Here is a 15,424-nt window from a genome sequence, read left to right as displayed (position 1 = left end):
GAACTTGTTATGTGAAAAAGAGCTGTTAACCTGCAGATATGGGGTTAAACAGCAGGTTACTAGTGCTCTGAACCTGCCCGGCGGTGGCACTTAGATCCCCGCTTCCGGGAGGAAGTGAACTTTATTATTACCGGTAGCATACGGGTTTCAATCACCAGCGCGGGTTCAGCCATCTCGCTGTGTATAGATAGCTGTAACTGCACCCCCAACACTGACTGACAGCAGCTCAGCATTATTGTCAGCTGTCAGTCAGTGCTGGAGGAGCAGTTACAGTCGCCACACTCTATACACAGAGTGCTGACTTAACCCGTGCCAGTGGCGCCCCCTGTGATTGAAACCTGAAAGCAGTCACGGACTGGGGCTGAAATTCAGCCCTGGCATTCGAAATCACACAGGCCCATGCTGCCCCCGTCCCCAAGCACCAGATTGGATATATTACTACTAATATTACCCTGGATGGAGGAAAGCAAGATTTACTACTAGACCAGTATTTCTAATGACACCCATGGCCTGCTGGGGTGAGTGACGGAGTCAGCGACTTTGTGCTCCATCACAGCTCTTAACAGTATGGGTGTCTTGAGAACACCAGTTCTGTTAACAACAGACAGACAAGGCATCCCATGACCAGACAGACCCTTCTGGCATTTGTCAGAATTGCCAAATGGCCAGTCCAGCCCTGCCCGAACGTTACCAAGAATAATAAAGTTCATGTCATCTCGGCAGGGGAGTCTAAGTGCCGGCATCGGGGCAGGCTCAGAATGCTATTAACCTCCAGATTAACCCTTCATCTACAAGTTAATAGCATTTTTTCAATTTCCATCTTCCCTTTAAGGAACCTTCAAGGCAAAACTAACAAGAGTAGGCCTCATTTATCCATACTGTCTAAAAGAAAAAAATATGTTGCCCATAGCAACCAATCACAGTTCAGCTTTCATTTCCTAAACTTCTATGGAAAACTGAAAGATGTGAATTGATTGGTTATTATTCTTAAAATGGCCATATGTTGTTATGCCTAGTGCATGGCCCATGGCAGTGGAGTATGACAATACTCAACAGAGAATCCATGTGTCCTGCTTTACCGCAGGCCCTGTACTAGACATAACACTGTTTATCAATTGTGCATTGTGTGCACCTTAAAAGAAAACTGTCAGCTAATACATGCTGCCCAAACCATCATGAATCTTTGTCTGGTTGCATGATTTGGGGTATTTTAGAAAATATATAGTTAGAACATCTGAGTGGGGACCATAGAGATGAGTCTAGCCTGATGATGCCACCCATCCAGCTCCTCCCAGCGCTGTTGCAAATGATTGATAGGTATTATCCCTCACGTGTACATAGGCAGAGACCTGTCAATCTGCAGCAACATTGGGAAGAACCCACTCGGGGTGGCGTCGGACTAGTCTGGTCTCTATCTATGGTCCCTAGTGAGATCTAACTTTACATCCTCTAAAATATCAGACCGTTTCAGAGAAAAATATACATGGCTCCATTTGGACAGATCATAGGTTCACTTATGGAACCCCTTAAAGGCATCGTGGAATGGGGAAGTCACATGAACTTTAAGTGGTCTAAAGCAGATGACAACATATCATTGAGTGAAGACTGGACAAGAGAAGAAAATATGCATCAGAATGGAGAATAAACTGAACTCATATCACCCATGCTGCTGCTGTTCAGATCTCAGATCTAATGAGGACTTGCTCAGTAGTAATTAGTGCCTCGTACAACATTTCATCGTTGACATTACCGGTTTATTAAGACTCCTCAGGGGTGGGGCTAAATATCTCAATATTAAGTTCTCTTTGGATGGCACGTATTAAAACTCCCATTTGCTTCTAAATATTTTTTTCCACTTACTGACAATACCCTAACAGCAGGATTTGTTTTTCCGAGCTGCTGTTTTCCCTATAGGAACTGTAAGTTTAAACCATAGACAGCCATTTTGAAGCATATGAAGAGCTAATCTTGGTCACTCAATCACCAACGTGCATAGAGATACACTCAGACTGCTGACAGTTCTCCTTGTTTAATAGTGGAAGGACACTCTAATAGAGTGCTAGTGACTTCCACATGACAGCCCACAAAGAGTATGGAAGCTACTAAAGAAGATGACAACTAATGTAAATGCAATCTAACCTACAAATGGAACGGTACAAGAGATTGTTCAAGAAAATAGAAAACAAAGGGTCTTCATGAAGCTGCCTACAGCGACATGTACCATTATATATCACTCCATTCAGTTGTTTCAGTTATTTCAGCTATTATAGGCAACAGTGACATGTTCTGAGGAAGCAGAGTTATTACCATTGAGAAGAGATACATCACCGAATTGCCTCCAAGCCATTGTAGAAATACTATTATATGTAGACAAGACAGAGGATCTAATAGGCAAAAACCATGATAAAGATCATACAATTGGGTCATTGCCAGAGGAACTAATTTACAATAATACCTTGACCATCACCATACAGCTTTGTCAGGAACCTGAATGGCAAATATGCCAAGTAGTTTACACTACAGTGTTGCTTAAAAGTTTGTGATCTTTTCAGAAATGTCCATGTTTCTCCATAAATTTGACCTAAAGTCCTAAAAGTAGATAAAGAGAACCATAGCAAATACATGAGTAAAAATATTGGACTGTCATTTTTTTTAACTATTGAGAAAAATGATCCAATACCATGTCTGTGAGTGGCAAAAGAATGTAAACCTTTGCTTTCAGTATCTGGTATGACCACCTTGTGCAGCAATAACTCCATTTAGACGTTGCTGGTAAGTGTTAATTAGTCATGCACATCGGCTTATAGCCAATTTCACCCTGCAAAACAGCTTCAACTGTGTTATATTTGTGGGGTTTTTCCCATGAGCTGATTGCATTAGGTCCTTCCACAACATTTCTATAGGATTAAGGTCACTTTGAATTGGCCATTCCAGAACGTTACTCTTCATAAACCATTCTTTTGTAGAATGCCTTGGCTTGTTGTCTTGTTGCATGACCCACGTTCTCTTGAGGTAAGCTCCTGGCCAGATGTCCTGACATTTTCCATTAGAATTTGATGGCATAACTCAGAATTAAGTATTCCATCAATGACATCAAGCTGACCTGGCCTAGATGCAGCAAAACTGGCCCAAATCACAATACTACCATTGGTATGAGGATTTTGTACTGCAATGCAGTGTTTTTCTTTCTCCTAACAAAACATTTTTCATTTAAGCCAAAAAAGTCCTTTTTCCATCACATCCATTCACAAAATATTGTTCCAATATCCATCTGTTTTACTCTACCACAGGCTCAAGGAATCTTTCTCCAAGTGCAGTTGGGCAGCAATGTTCTTTTTATAGAGCAGTGGCTTTCTCCTTGCAATCCACAACATTTTTGTCGAGTGTTCTTCTGATGGTGGACTCATGAACATTAGCTAATGTAAAAAGACTTTAGTTGCTTAGTGGTTATCGTGGGCTCCTTTGCAACCTTACAGACTAATATATGCCTTACTCTTGAAGTGATCTTTATTGGTCGACCACTCCTGGTGAAGGTAATTATGGTCTCACGTTTCCTCCATTTCTACAACATCTATGTGACTGGATTGGTGTAATTCAAACTCTTTAGAAATGGTTTTGTAACCTTTTCCAGCCTGTGTATGTTCAACAACTCTTTGTATGAGATCCTCAGAAACCTCCTATCCTCGTGCCATGATATACTTCTATAATCATGTGTTATGAATATCAGACTTTGATAGATCCTTGTGCTTTAAATAAAACAGGTTGTCACCTGACTCGCCCTCAGAGGTCGTGGGGTACTCGGTGCCGGCCCGTTGATTACAATGGGAGATGTCACAGTCGCAGTGACCCGGTCCGTGGCCTCAGGCGGTCAATGTAAAAGGGGTAGAGTGATGGGGATAAAGTTGTTGAGATGATTCGTGACGCCATCTGTGGTTTCTGGTCAGTTTGACCCACGCTGCAGGGTTGCTTCTCTGGGACAGATGGTGTGATGCAGCAATGATGTTGAAGCTCCCCACAGGTGGAGCTGTAGTCCCAGGGCAGTGTAGATGAGGTTGGCAAGTGGGGAGATGGTGTAAAGAAGTAGATGTAGCAGAGCCGGGTGTAAGGCGCAAGAATAAGTGGAGGACACAAGGGCATGTAGTTATAAGGCTTTACTTTCAGTCTGGTGCACACAGATGCCCGCTTCGGTGCCGTGTCCTCCAGGTCAGGGGCTCAGTCAACTCCCAGGCAAGGTAAAGTACACCTTTCCAGCACTCCTCCAATATGTGCCTTCTCTGAACGTCTCCACACTAGTGCCTAATCTGAAGTACTTGTAGTTGCGTATTAAACTCAAGTTCCTCCTTCTTGATGTTACTTAGAACTCTACTTGTACGGCAGATAGCTGTAGCCTGCTTCGGGGACTCCTTGCTATCATGTCCCGGCTCACCCACGTTGCTGTTGTTCCCCCAAGTCTTAGATGGGAATAAAGTGGTGACGACTTCTATTCCTCCGGTTTCTGCTGCAGGAACATCAGTATCCATGCAACCTCGGGGACCGGACCCCAGCCATGCGCTTCAAACTTGAGGAAGGACTCTGCTCTGACCCTAGTCCTTAGTTCTCTTCTTCTCCTTACGTTCTGTACTAAACTATCTTCCTTCTGAAGAATCAGGCTTTCTATGGCTCTTTCCTGTGCCAGCAGCTCCAGGTCACAGGAGTCTGCTGCTGCACTTCCTTCACTCCATCCCTCTCAGGGAATCTTCTCTCAAAGACTGACCTTTTCCTAATATTCTCCCCTCTCTTGTGCAGTCTAAGCTCCACCCACCTCCCAGCACTCTTTGTGTTCCAAGCAGGGAGCCACCAAGGTTGCTCTGCTACACTACTGGTGTGCGTGTGTGATGTGAGTGTAGGAGTGTGGTCAGGTGTCTCCACCTTACCTGGATAGTGGGGTACCACACCTCAGGAGGAGGTGCAGTACCTCTGTGGCGACTGAACCCTCAGGGGCGCCACATCCACTCACACCTAATTGTCATACCATTGATTGAAAATACCAGATGGTCATGTCACCTTCAAATTATTTGCTAATCCTAAAGGTTCACATACTTTTGATTCTCACAGACATGGTACTGGATCATATTTTTTACTTAGTGGTTTGATTTAGTTTTCTTTATCTACTCTTAGGACGGCAAGTGAAGGGCCGACTGACTGTGACTGGTGTCACCACTTGTGCCAGATTTCCATTGTTGACATCTGCATTTACAGAGAAAGTGTACAAAATACATGAAAACCTCCCAACTGTGAGGGAAAACTTCTTTCCCAATGTATGGGGGAAGGTGCTTCACTTTGCTTCATACATAACTTAGTTCTTTGGATAGGTCATCCTGGTTCAGTATTGGACAATCCCTTTAAAGGCATCCTGTCACCAGTTTGTTTGTGTATGAATTAAGATTAGCACCTTAATCAGTGCCTGTGCTGCATTCCATAACAAGGTATATAGCCCCTTGGCTTCCCCTGTATACCCTCCAAAATCGTTTCAAAGTCTCTGGCGATCTAAGTAAATCTTGCCGGCAGGGCTGGCTCCCAAGTTTTCGTGGGCCCCGGGCGAAAGAGTCTCAATGGGGTCCTATAATACATAGCTCAACTCATGATGCAAAGATACAGCAGAGAAATATAGGTATAGTTCAATGCCAAATATTTCACTTACTTCTTACATTACAGGAGTGATATCTATTGTAAATTCTACAATAGCTCAGTGCATGCGCTGGGGGAACTCAAAAGTCTGCAGTCCCACAAAGTAACTGCAAAATTATCATTTTAGACCAAACAATACAGTATTATGGGCACCACATAGCCCTTCATACAGTATTATGGGCACCAAACAGTCCTCCATACAGTATTATGTGCACCATATAGTCCTCCATACAGTATAATAGGCCCCATATATTGCTCCATACAGTATAATGGACCCCATATATTGCTCAATTCAGTTTAATGGGCCCCATATATTGCTCCATACAGTATGATGGGCTTCATATATTACTCCATACAGTAAAATGGGTCCTATATAATGCTACATACAGTATAATGGGCCCCATACATTGCTCCATACAGCATATTGGCCACCATATATTGCTCCATACAGTATTATGGGCCCCATATAGTGTTCCATACAGTATAATGGACCCCATATATTGCACCATTCAGTATAATGGTCTCCATAAATTGCACCCTACAGTATAATGGGCCTTATATATTGCCCCATACAGTACTGTATTATGGGCCACATATATTACGCCATACAGCATAACGGGCCTTATATATTGTTCCATACAGTATTATGGGCCTTATAAATTACGCTCAATAGAGTACTGTATTATGGGCCTCATATATTACTCCATACAGTATAATGGACCCCATATATTGCTCCATACAGTATAATGGGCCTTATATATTGTTCCATACAGTATTATGGGCATCATATATTACTCCATACAGTATTATGGGCCCCATGTATTACTCCATACAGAATAATGTGCTCCATATATTGCTCCACACAGAATAATGTGCCCCGTATATTGCTCCATACAGAATAATGGGTCCCATATTGTGGCATGTAAATGTTTGAACTTTCCTGGTCAAAATTACTGTTATTGTGAACAGTTAAACACGTTGAAGATTAAATGATCTCTAAAAGGCCTAAACTTAAAGATGGCACATTTCCTTTGTATTTTAGGAAAACAATATATATATTTTCATCTTTTACACTTTAAAAATTAACAGGAAAATGTGGGCACCCTGCATGCTTAGTAGCAAGCAGCATTCCTTTTTACAAGTATCAGACCTTGTAAATGCTTTTTTGTAGTCAGCCAAGCGTCTTCCAATTCTTGTTGGAGGGATGTTCATCCATTCTTCCTTGGAAAATTCTTCCAGTTCTGATAGATTCCTGTGTCGTCTTGCATGCACTGCTATTTTGAGGTCTAGCCACAGATTTTCAATGATGTTCAGATCAGCGGACTGTGAGGGCCGTAGTAAAACTGTCATGGTACTGTTGCAGGATTTCTAGAGGAAAGCTTCCCTATTCCTCACACTAGGGGGTGCACTAGCCTATCCTTTGTCCCTCAGATTACCCCGGAAGGTGGACACGCCATGGTCACGTGCCTTGCTATGCTCCTGACTGACTTAAACTTATCTGTTCCCTCCCTCACCCAGGATGGTGGGAGGCCGAAGTGTATAGGATTACACCAACCAAATAGACAAGGGAAAAAAACAGGGAAAAATGAAAATTGCAAACACAAAATACACTCCTCAAACAACAGAGTGGAACACAGGGGAGAGTAAGGTAAGTGAAACCAAATAGGAGAGGATGAGGATGAACATGCAAACAAAGTCCAGGCAAAAATCGCCAGATCAACACTCCAAACACCAACTCCAAACACCGAACCACTCCACCAACTCCAAACCAGGCAGAATGAACTATCACTGGCAATTCCCAAATGCCAGTGGCAAGCATATACTGTATACCAGAGGGGAATTTCCAAAACAGAACAGCTGAGGCAATCCATGATAGAGAGCTCCAGGAAATCAAATGAGCTGTTCGGGTAACCAGACACCGCAATCTTCTGTCGCAGTATCCCCGTGATAAAAATCTTCAGCTTGCGCCTTTTTAAGGCAGTGTATTGTAGATTTTTGTAATGTAGCTGCCGGCGCAACTGCATGGCATCCCCTTCCCTCTCCATGCAGGTAGGCCGGCTTACTCACCGCCCCAGCCCCGCAGCGTGGTCCCTGATGTTCTTCTGCTGCCTGGTCTGGTCAGCTTGTAGCTGAGAGGCATTTAGCATAAGCAGTACACCTGCAAGAGGGCCCCAGGAACCTCCCCACCTCGTGGAAGTGTCGTCTTGTAGACCTGACTAAAAATGGACCCAGCAGGTATCTTCGGTCTCTAGTAAGTCTGATGAAGAGAACATCAAGGCGGTGGCATCTTCCAAGTCTCTGCAATCGTCCTTCCGGGCTGAGTAACTCCGGTCGGTCCTTGAATACCCTGGAGTGGTAGCTGATCTCAACATACAGAGAGAGACTTCCCGATGTCCAATTATGCTCGCTATATCCTATGCTAAGGATGGCTTGATGGAGAGAAGCATCCTAGTCGTGAAGATGGTGACAGGTGTCACTTTTCTTCTAGTGGACGGAAGTCATGGTCATGATGAGAAGTCATGGGAATCCGTGAAAAGGTGTCGCCCTCCAACTTCTCTGCAGATAGTCCTTGCGAACTTGAAGAAGAGGGGGCGTAAGGCGGTGGTGTACTGTAATGCAGCTGCCGGCGCCCCTGCATGGTGTCCCCTTCCCGCTCCATGCAGGGATGCCAGCTTACTCACAGTTCCAGCCCTATGACGAGGTCCCCTTGCATCCTGGTCCATCTATGCATGCCGCAGTACGGTGTCGTGCCTAGTATACGCATACCCGCACTTCCCAGTTGTTAAAGGGGCAGCACGCATTGTGCTAAATGCTGTCAGATGGTAGCGGAGAGGCTCTTAGCATAAGTAGTACACCTGCAAGGTGTATTTTTACAAGTGTTTAGGATTATTATCCATTTTTAGTAGCCATCCACTTTTGAACTTCAACTTGTTACAGATGGTGATATGTTTGCATGAAGAATTTGTTGAAATTTCATTGAATCCATTCTTCCCCCTACTTGAAAAATGTTTGCTGTGCCATTAGCTGCAACACAACCCCAAACCATGATTGATCGACTCCCATGCTTTATCGTTGGCGAGATATTCTTTTACTGAAATTCTGTGCTTTTTTTTTCACCACACATACCTTTGATTATTGGGACCAAAGATTTCTTTTTTAACCTTTCTGAACCACAGGACATGTTTTCAAAATGCATCAAGCTTATTTAGATGTTTTGCATACTTCAGATGCTGAATTTTTTTGGGTTAGGAAGCAGGAGAGGTTTTCTTTTGATGACTCTTCTATGAAGGCCATATTTCTGCCTTTGATCCTGAAGAGTAGAACAATGTACCACAACTTCAGAGTCTGCTAAATCTTTCTGAATGTCTTTTGCAGTCAAGTGGGGGTTCTGATTTGCCTCTCTATAATTCCTACGAGCAGCTCTCACTGAATTTTGCTTGGTCTTCCAGACCTTTTCTTAACCTCCACTGTTTCTGTTAACAGCAAACCACAGTGAAAGTCATTATCCACAAATGGCGAAAACATGGAACAGCAGTAAGGCTTCCCAGGAGTAGCTGACAGACCAAAATTACCCCAAAAGCTGTGGTAGGTTGACTCACTCGGCTCCTTAAAGAGGTAGACACCAGGAACCGTTTCTATTTAAATTCCACCTGCTTTATTGCAATCCTCATAAACCACATCACCAGAAAATGTAAATACAGCCTCTGTCCAGCAGAAGTTAAAATGTAAAGTAACAAGTCCATTCAATAGTGTTGGCTAGCCCACCTGGCTTAGATTCCAGCTTCCATGCCCTTTAGCAAAGGACATTCAATCTAGGAGACCTGCAATCTCCATATGTCCAGCTTTTCCTTAACATAAAATCACATCTACAGAGCTTGCACCTCCAGACCCACCCACTCATATACTCTAGAAAGCTGGGTAGTTATCCTTTGGACTCCTCCCACTCTACAGCTGTTCAATCATCCTAGCACTGAACATGGCTGATTAACCCCTCTCATCACTTAGTGCTCTGGATGATTTTTACTAGGTTTATATTACTGAAGCTAACAACCTCAGCGCTACATATCTCCCTCTAGTACTTTGCCAGGACAATAGACCAAAACAGTAAGTTTATACCTAGCACTCAACGTCGATGCGTGGAAAGAAAATATATTGTAGCACACGAGAAAACCTCCATCCCTCTTGTCTTTCTATACGGCGGCATTGTTCTACTTCTCCACATGACGGCCATTACCCCTTTTAATTATTTTGCAGCTCTATTTATATACCCTCTAACACGGATATCCGTTGTAAGTATTTATCTCTCATACTGTATATCCTTCACCAACTATGTCATTTACTCATCCGGCTATATCTTCTTTCATAGATATTATAAAGCACATCAGGTCTCCCATCGGAGACATTCTCGTACTCTGCATACTCAGTTTAACACGTTATGTTCCACAACCCCCCGGGCGTTTCATTTTTCAATTTTCTTATTACTCATCCGTCTCTACCTAGGATTGTGTGGTATACCTGTTGATTATCCTCTGTACTTAACCCCATAACACCCAAGCCATTTTGTAGGTTAAAGACCAGGCCTTAATTTGAAATCAGACCACTATCACTTTATGTGCTTATAACTCTGGAACACTTCAACGGATCCTGCTGATTCTGAGTTTGTATTTTCATGACATATTGTACTTCATGTTAGTGGTAAAATTTCTTCGATATGACTTGCGTTTATTTATGACAAAAACGGAAATATGGTGAAAATTTTTAAAATTTTGCAATTTTCAAACTTTTAATTTTTATGCCCTTAAATTAAAGAGATATATCACAAAAAATAGTTAATAAATAACATTTCCCACATGTCTACTTTACATCAGCACAATTTTGGAATCAAAATTTTTTTTTTGTTAGGGAGTTATAAAGGTTAAAAGTTGATCAGCGACTTCTCATTTTTACAACAAAATTTACAAAACCATTTTTTTAGGGACCACCTCACATTTGAAGTCACTTTGAGGGATTAATATGACAGAAAATAGCCAAAAGTGACACCATTCTAAAAACTGCACCCCTCAAGGTGTTCAAAACCACATTCAAGAAGTTTAGTAACCCTTTAGGTACTTCACAAGAATTGAAGCAATGTGGAAGGAAAAAATTAACATTTAACTTTTTTTTCACAAAAATTTATCTTTGAACACAATTTTTTTTATTTTGTCAAGGGTTTCAGGAGAATATGAACCACAATATTTGTTGTGCAATTTTTCCTGAGTACACTGATACTCCATGTGTGGAGGAAGACCAATCTTTAGGCACACGACAGTGCTCAGAAGGGAAGGAGCATCATTTGAGATTTTGAATGTCAAATTGGCTGGAATCGAGAGCGGACGCCATGTCGTGTTTGGAGAGCCCCTGATGTACCTAAACAGTGGAAACCCCACATAAGTGACCCCATTTTGTAAACTAGACCCCCCAAGAAACTTTTCTAAATGTGTGGTGAGCACTTTGAACCCCCAAGGGCTTCACAGAAGGTTATAACGTAGAGCCGTAAAATTAAAAAATCATATTTTATCCAAAAAAATTATCTTTTTACCCCCCAATTTTTATTTTCTCAAGGGTAACAGGACCCCAAAAGTTATTGTGCAATTTGTCCTGAGTACGCTGATACCCCATATGTGGGGGTAAACCACTATTTGGGCGCATGGCAGAGCTCGGAAGGGAAGCAGCGCCATTTTGGCTGGAATTGAGATCGGATGCCATGTCGCATTTGGAGAGCCCATGATGTGCCTAAACAATGGAAACCCCCCACAAGTGACCCCATTTCGTAAATTAGAGCCCCCCAAGGAATATATCTAGATGTGTGGTGAGAGCTCTGAACCCTCAAGGGCTTCACAGAAGTTTATAACATAGAGCCGTAAAATTAAAAAATCATATTTTTTCCACAAAAGTGATCTTTTCATCCTTAATTTTTATTTTTCCAAGGGTAAAAGGACCCCAAAAGTTGTTGTGAAATTTGTCCTGAGTGCACAGATACCCCATATGTGGGGGTAAACCACTGTGTGCGTGCATGGCAGAGCTCAGAAGGGAAGGAGCGCCGTTTGACTTTTTTAACGCAAAATTGGCTGGAATTGACATGTCTCGTTTGGAGAGCCCCTGATGTGCCTAAACAGTGGAAACCCTGATACCCCATATGTAGGGTGGAACCACTGTTTGGGTGCATGGCAGAGCTCAGAAGGGAAGGAGCGCCATTTTGAAATTCAGACTTTGATGGAATAGTCTGCAGGCATCATGTTGCGTTTGCAGAGCCCCTGATGTGCCTAAACTGTGGAAACCCCCCACAAGTGACACCATTTTGGAAACTAGACCCCCCAAGGAGCTTATCTAGCTGTGTGGCGAGCACTTTGAACCCCCAAGTGCTTCACAGAAGTTTATAACGTAGAGCCGTGAAAATAAAAAAATCATATTTTTTTCCACAAAAATTATCTTTTTGCCCACAAATGTTTTATTTTCACAAGGGTAACAGGAGAAATAGGACCCCAAAAGTTGTTGTGCAATTTGTCCTGAGTACGCTGATACCCCATATGTGGGGTGGAACCACTGTTTGGGCGCATGGCTGAGCTCAGAATGGAAGGAGCGTCGTTTTGAAATGCAGACTTTGATGGAATGGTCTGCGGGCGTCATGTTGCGTTTGCAGAGCCCCTGATATGCATAAACTCACAAGTTACACCATTTTGGAAACTAGACCCCCCAAGGAGCTTATCTAGATGTGTAGTGAGCACTTTGATCCCCCAAGTGCTTCACAGAAGTTTATAACGTAGAGCCGTGAAAATAAAAAAAATCATATTTTTTTCCACAAAAATGATCTTTTTGCCCCCAAATTTTTATTTTCACAAGGGTAACGGGAGAAATTAGACCCCAAAAGTTGTTGTGCAATTTGTCCTGAGTACGCTGGTACCCCATATGTGGGGGTAAACCACTGTGATCACCTTACTGCCATCTTTGGGAGGCAGAATGAACAAATCCACAAAAGGTGAAGAATTGGTTTTATTTTTTACGCCGTTCCTCGTGCAGTATTAGTGATTAGGTGACTTTATTCCTCGGGTCGGTGCGATTACAGCGATACCAGATTTATATCCTTTTTTCATGTTTAGCTTCTGTCACACACTAAAAGACAGTTTTTTTGGAATAATTTTTTTAAATAAATTTTTGCATCGCCGTATTTTGAGAGCTATAATTTTTCCATATTCCGGCCAACAGAATCATGTGCGGGCTTGTTTTTTTGTGGGATGAGCTGATGTTTTTATTGGTACCATTTTCGGGCACATAACGTTTTTTGATCGCTTTCTATTACGATTTTTGTGGAGGCAGAATGAACAAAAACTTGCAATTCAGGAATTTTTTTTTTTTTTCATCGTTCCGCGTGTGGTAAAATTAGTAGCTTTATTCTTCGGGTCACTACGATTATAGCGATACCTCATTTATATGGTTTTTTTATGTTTTGGTGTTTTTTACACAATAAAAACTTTTATAGAAAAAATAATTATTTTTGCATCACTTTATTCTGCGAGCTATAACTTTTTTATTTTTCCGCTGATGGAGCTGTATGGCGACTCGTTTTTTGCGGGACAAGATGATGTTTTCAGTGGTACCATGTTTATTTATATCCATCTTTTTGATGATACCGCTTGGAAAAAGTATAATTTGCTACTTTTTTGTGTTTTTTTTACGGCGTTCACTGAAGGGGTTAGCAAGGGTGATGCTTTTATAGCTGGGATTTTTATGCACGCGGCGATACGAAGCATGTGTATTTTTTGGATTATTTTATTTTTTTTACATAAAAATGTGTATTTTTAGGGGAATTTTTAGGGGATTTTTTAAATTATTTTTTATTATTTTTTTATATTTTTTATTTTTTTATATTTTTTTTTAAAAATGTTTGTTTTTTTACCTTATCACTTTATGGGACTTTCACTTTCATTTTAGGTATAATACATTACAGTGCTGGAGCATTGTAATGTATAAGGCCTCTTTCACACATCAGGTTTTCGCCGTCAGGCGCGATCCGGCGCTTTTGACAAAAACCGGATCCGGCTAAATGCAATGCCGGATCCGGTTTCCCCCCCATTGACTTGCATTAGAGCCGGATCGAGCCGGTTGGCCATGCGTTTCATCCGATTTTTGCCGGATCCGGCAATGTGACGCGATCCGGCGTCTGGAAAAAACGGCTACTGTAACGTTTTTTGTCTCCGGTGAAAAAGCCTATGAGCGCCGCAATGCGCCTGATCCGGCGACAGCCGGATCCGGCGGCCGGATCCGGTTTTTTTGGTCTGAGCATGCTCAGTAGCTCTGCCCACAAGACATACATAAAAGCAAGACAGTGGGACCCTCAGCCACACCCAACATGACACCCAAGCCAAGAACCAGGAGCAGGAGAAGGCAGCAGACATCTGCAGCAGCACCATCAGCACCACCCCAAATGGAGCAGCATGCTGAACAACAGGAGGGGAGTCCAGCAGCAGATGAGAGACGGTAATTATCAAATCCCCCATTCCTCCAAACTAGGGCTATGGAATATCAAGGTATTCATTGGCCCTTTGCTCCCGACTCTGACGGTGAGGATGGAGGGATTGATGTGGACCGCCTCATCGATCTCGTCAGAGAAAGGGAGCCGCTCTTCAATATGGCTGACCGCCGCCACGCTGACCTTATCGTTACCCGACGACTCTGGGAGGAAATCTGTTCGCTCCTTGTGGACCGCTGGGAGGACCTCGAAGCTCGGGCCCAGATTAAAGAGCGTAAGTATATACAGTACCGGTTGCTTGATTTAAACCAGTGTTTCCCGAACTCCAGTCCTCGTGGTCCCCACGGATCATGTGTTCAGGATTTCTATTTACTTTGGAAATCCTGAAAACATGACCCCTGGGGACCATGAGGACTGGAGTTTGGGAAACACTGATGTTGTATACTAACCACTTTGTCCTTTCTCGTTTCAGGGGAGAGAATTGTGAAGCGGTGGCGTTCTGTGAGGGATCGTTTCAAGAAGGAGTTCAATAAAGAGATGCGGGCCCCGAGTGGATCTGGAGGACGCAGGAGCAAGTACAAGTACGCACGAGCCCTGTCGTTCCTCCGGGAGACAATGCTCACCAGAAGGTAAATATTACACACCACATGTGACAAAAAAATGTTTAGATGTAACTTTTTTTTCAGCCAGGGCCATACCATGTCACTATTTTAATTGTTTTTTTTTTCTCTTTATTCCACAGCACGGTGAGCAGCACTCGGGAGCCTGCACGATTGGACCCTTCTGAGGCGATCCCTGAGGAGACCAGCACCGAGGGACACTTCGACCGCCCCGGTACATCTGCACCTTCCCAGCCTTCCCACACATTTGACCCATCTGTCCCATCCACCAGCACAGGAGCATCGTGGCCGCCTACATTACATGAAGCTGCTGGTGAGGAGATCGCTTTCCCTTTACCCCACCCTTCTGCCCCTGCCACCTCTAGTACACCTGCGGGTACTGGGCGGCAGCGGCAGAGGGGTCAGGAAAAGAGTTATGCGCCAGAGTTCTTGCATCTGAATGCATCTTTCCAGAACTGTCTAAAAGTCTTGTCAGAGCAAATCTCCGCAGGCTTTCAGCAGATCAACTCCAGCATTCTGGAGATGAAGACACTTCTGCAAACCATGCATTCAGAAGCAAGATCTTCGCCAAACCACACCTTTTTCAGGTCTGTTGTGGAGCGCATGGCAACACTATCTCCTACCCAGCAGA

The sequence above is a fragment of the Dendrobates tinctorius genome, unplaced genomic scaffold (genome assembly GCF_039654945.1).
Source record: "Dendrobates tinctorius isolate UK_male_01 unplaced genomic scaffold, ASM3965494v1 ptg000065l, whole genome shotgun sequence".
NCBI lineage: Eukaryota > Metazoa > Chordata > Amphibia > Anura > Dendrobatidae > Dendrobates > Dendrobates tinctorius.
The sequence above is the reverse complement of the archived record's forward strand: the minus strand, read 5'-3'. Positions refer to the sequence as shown.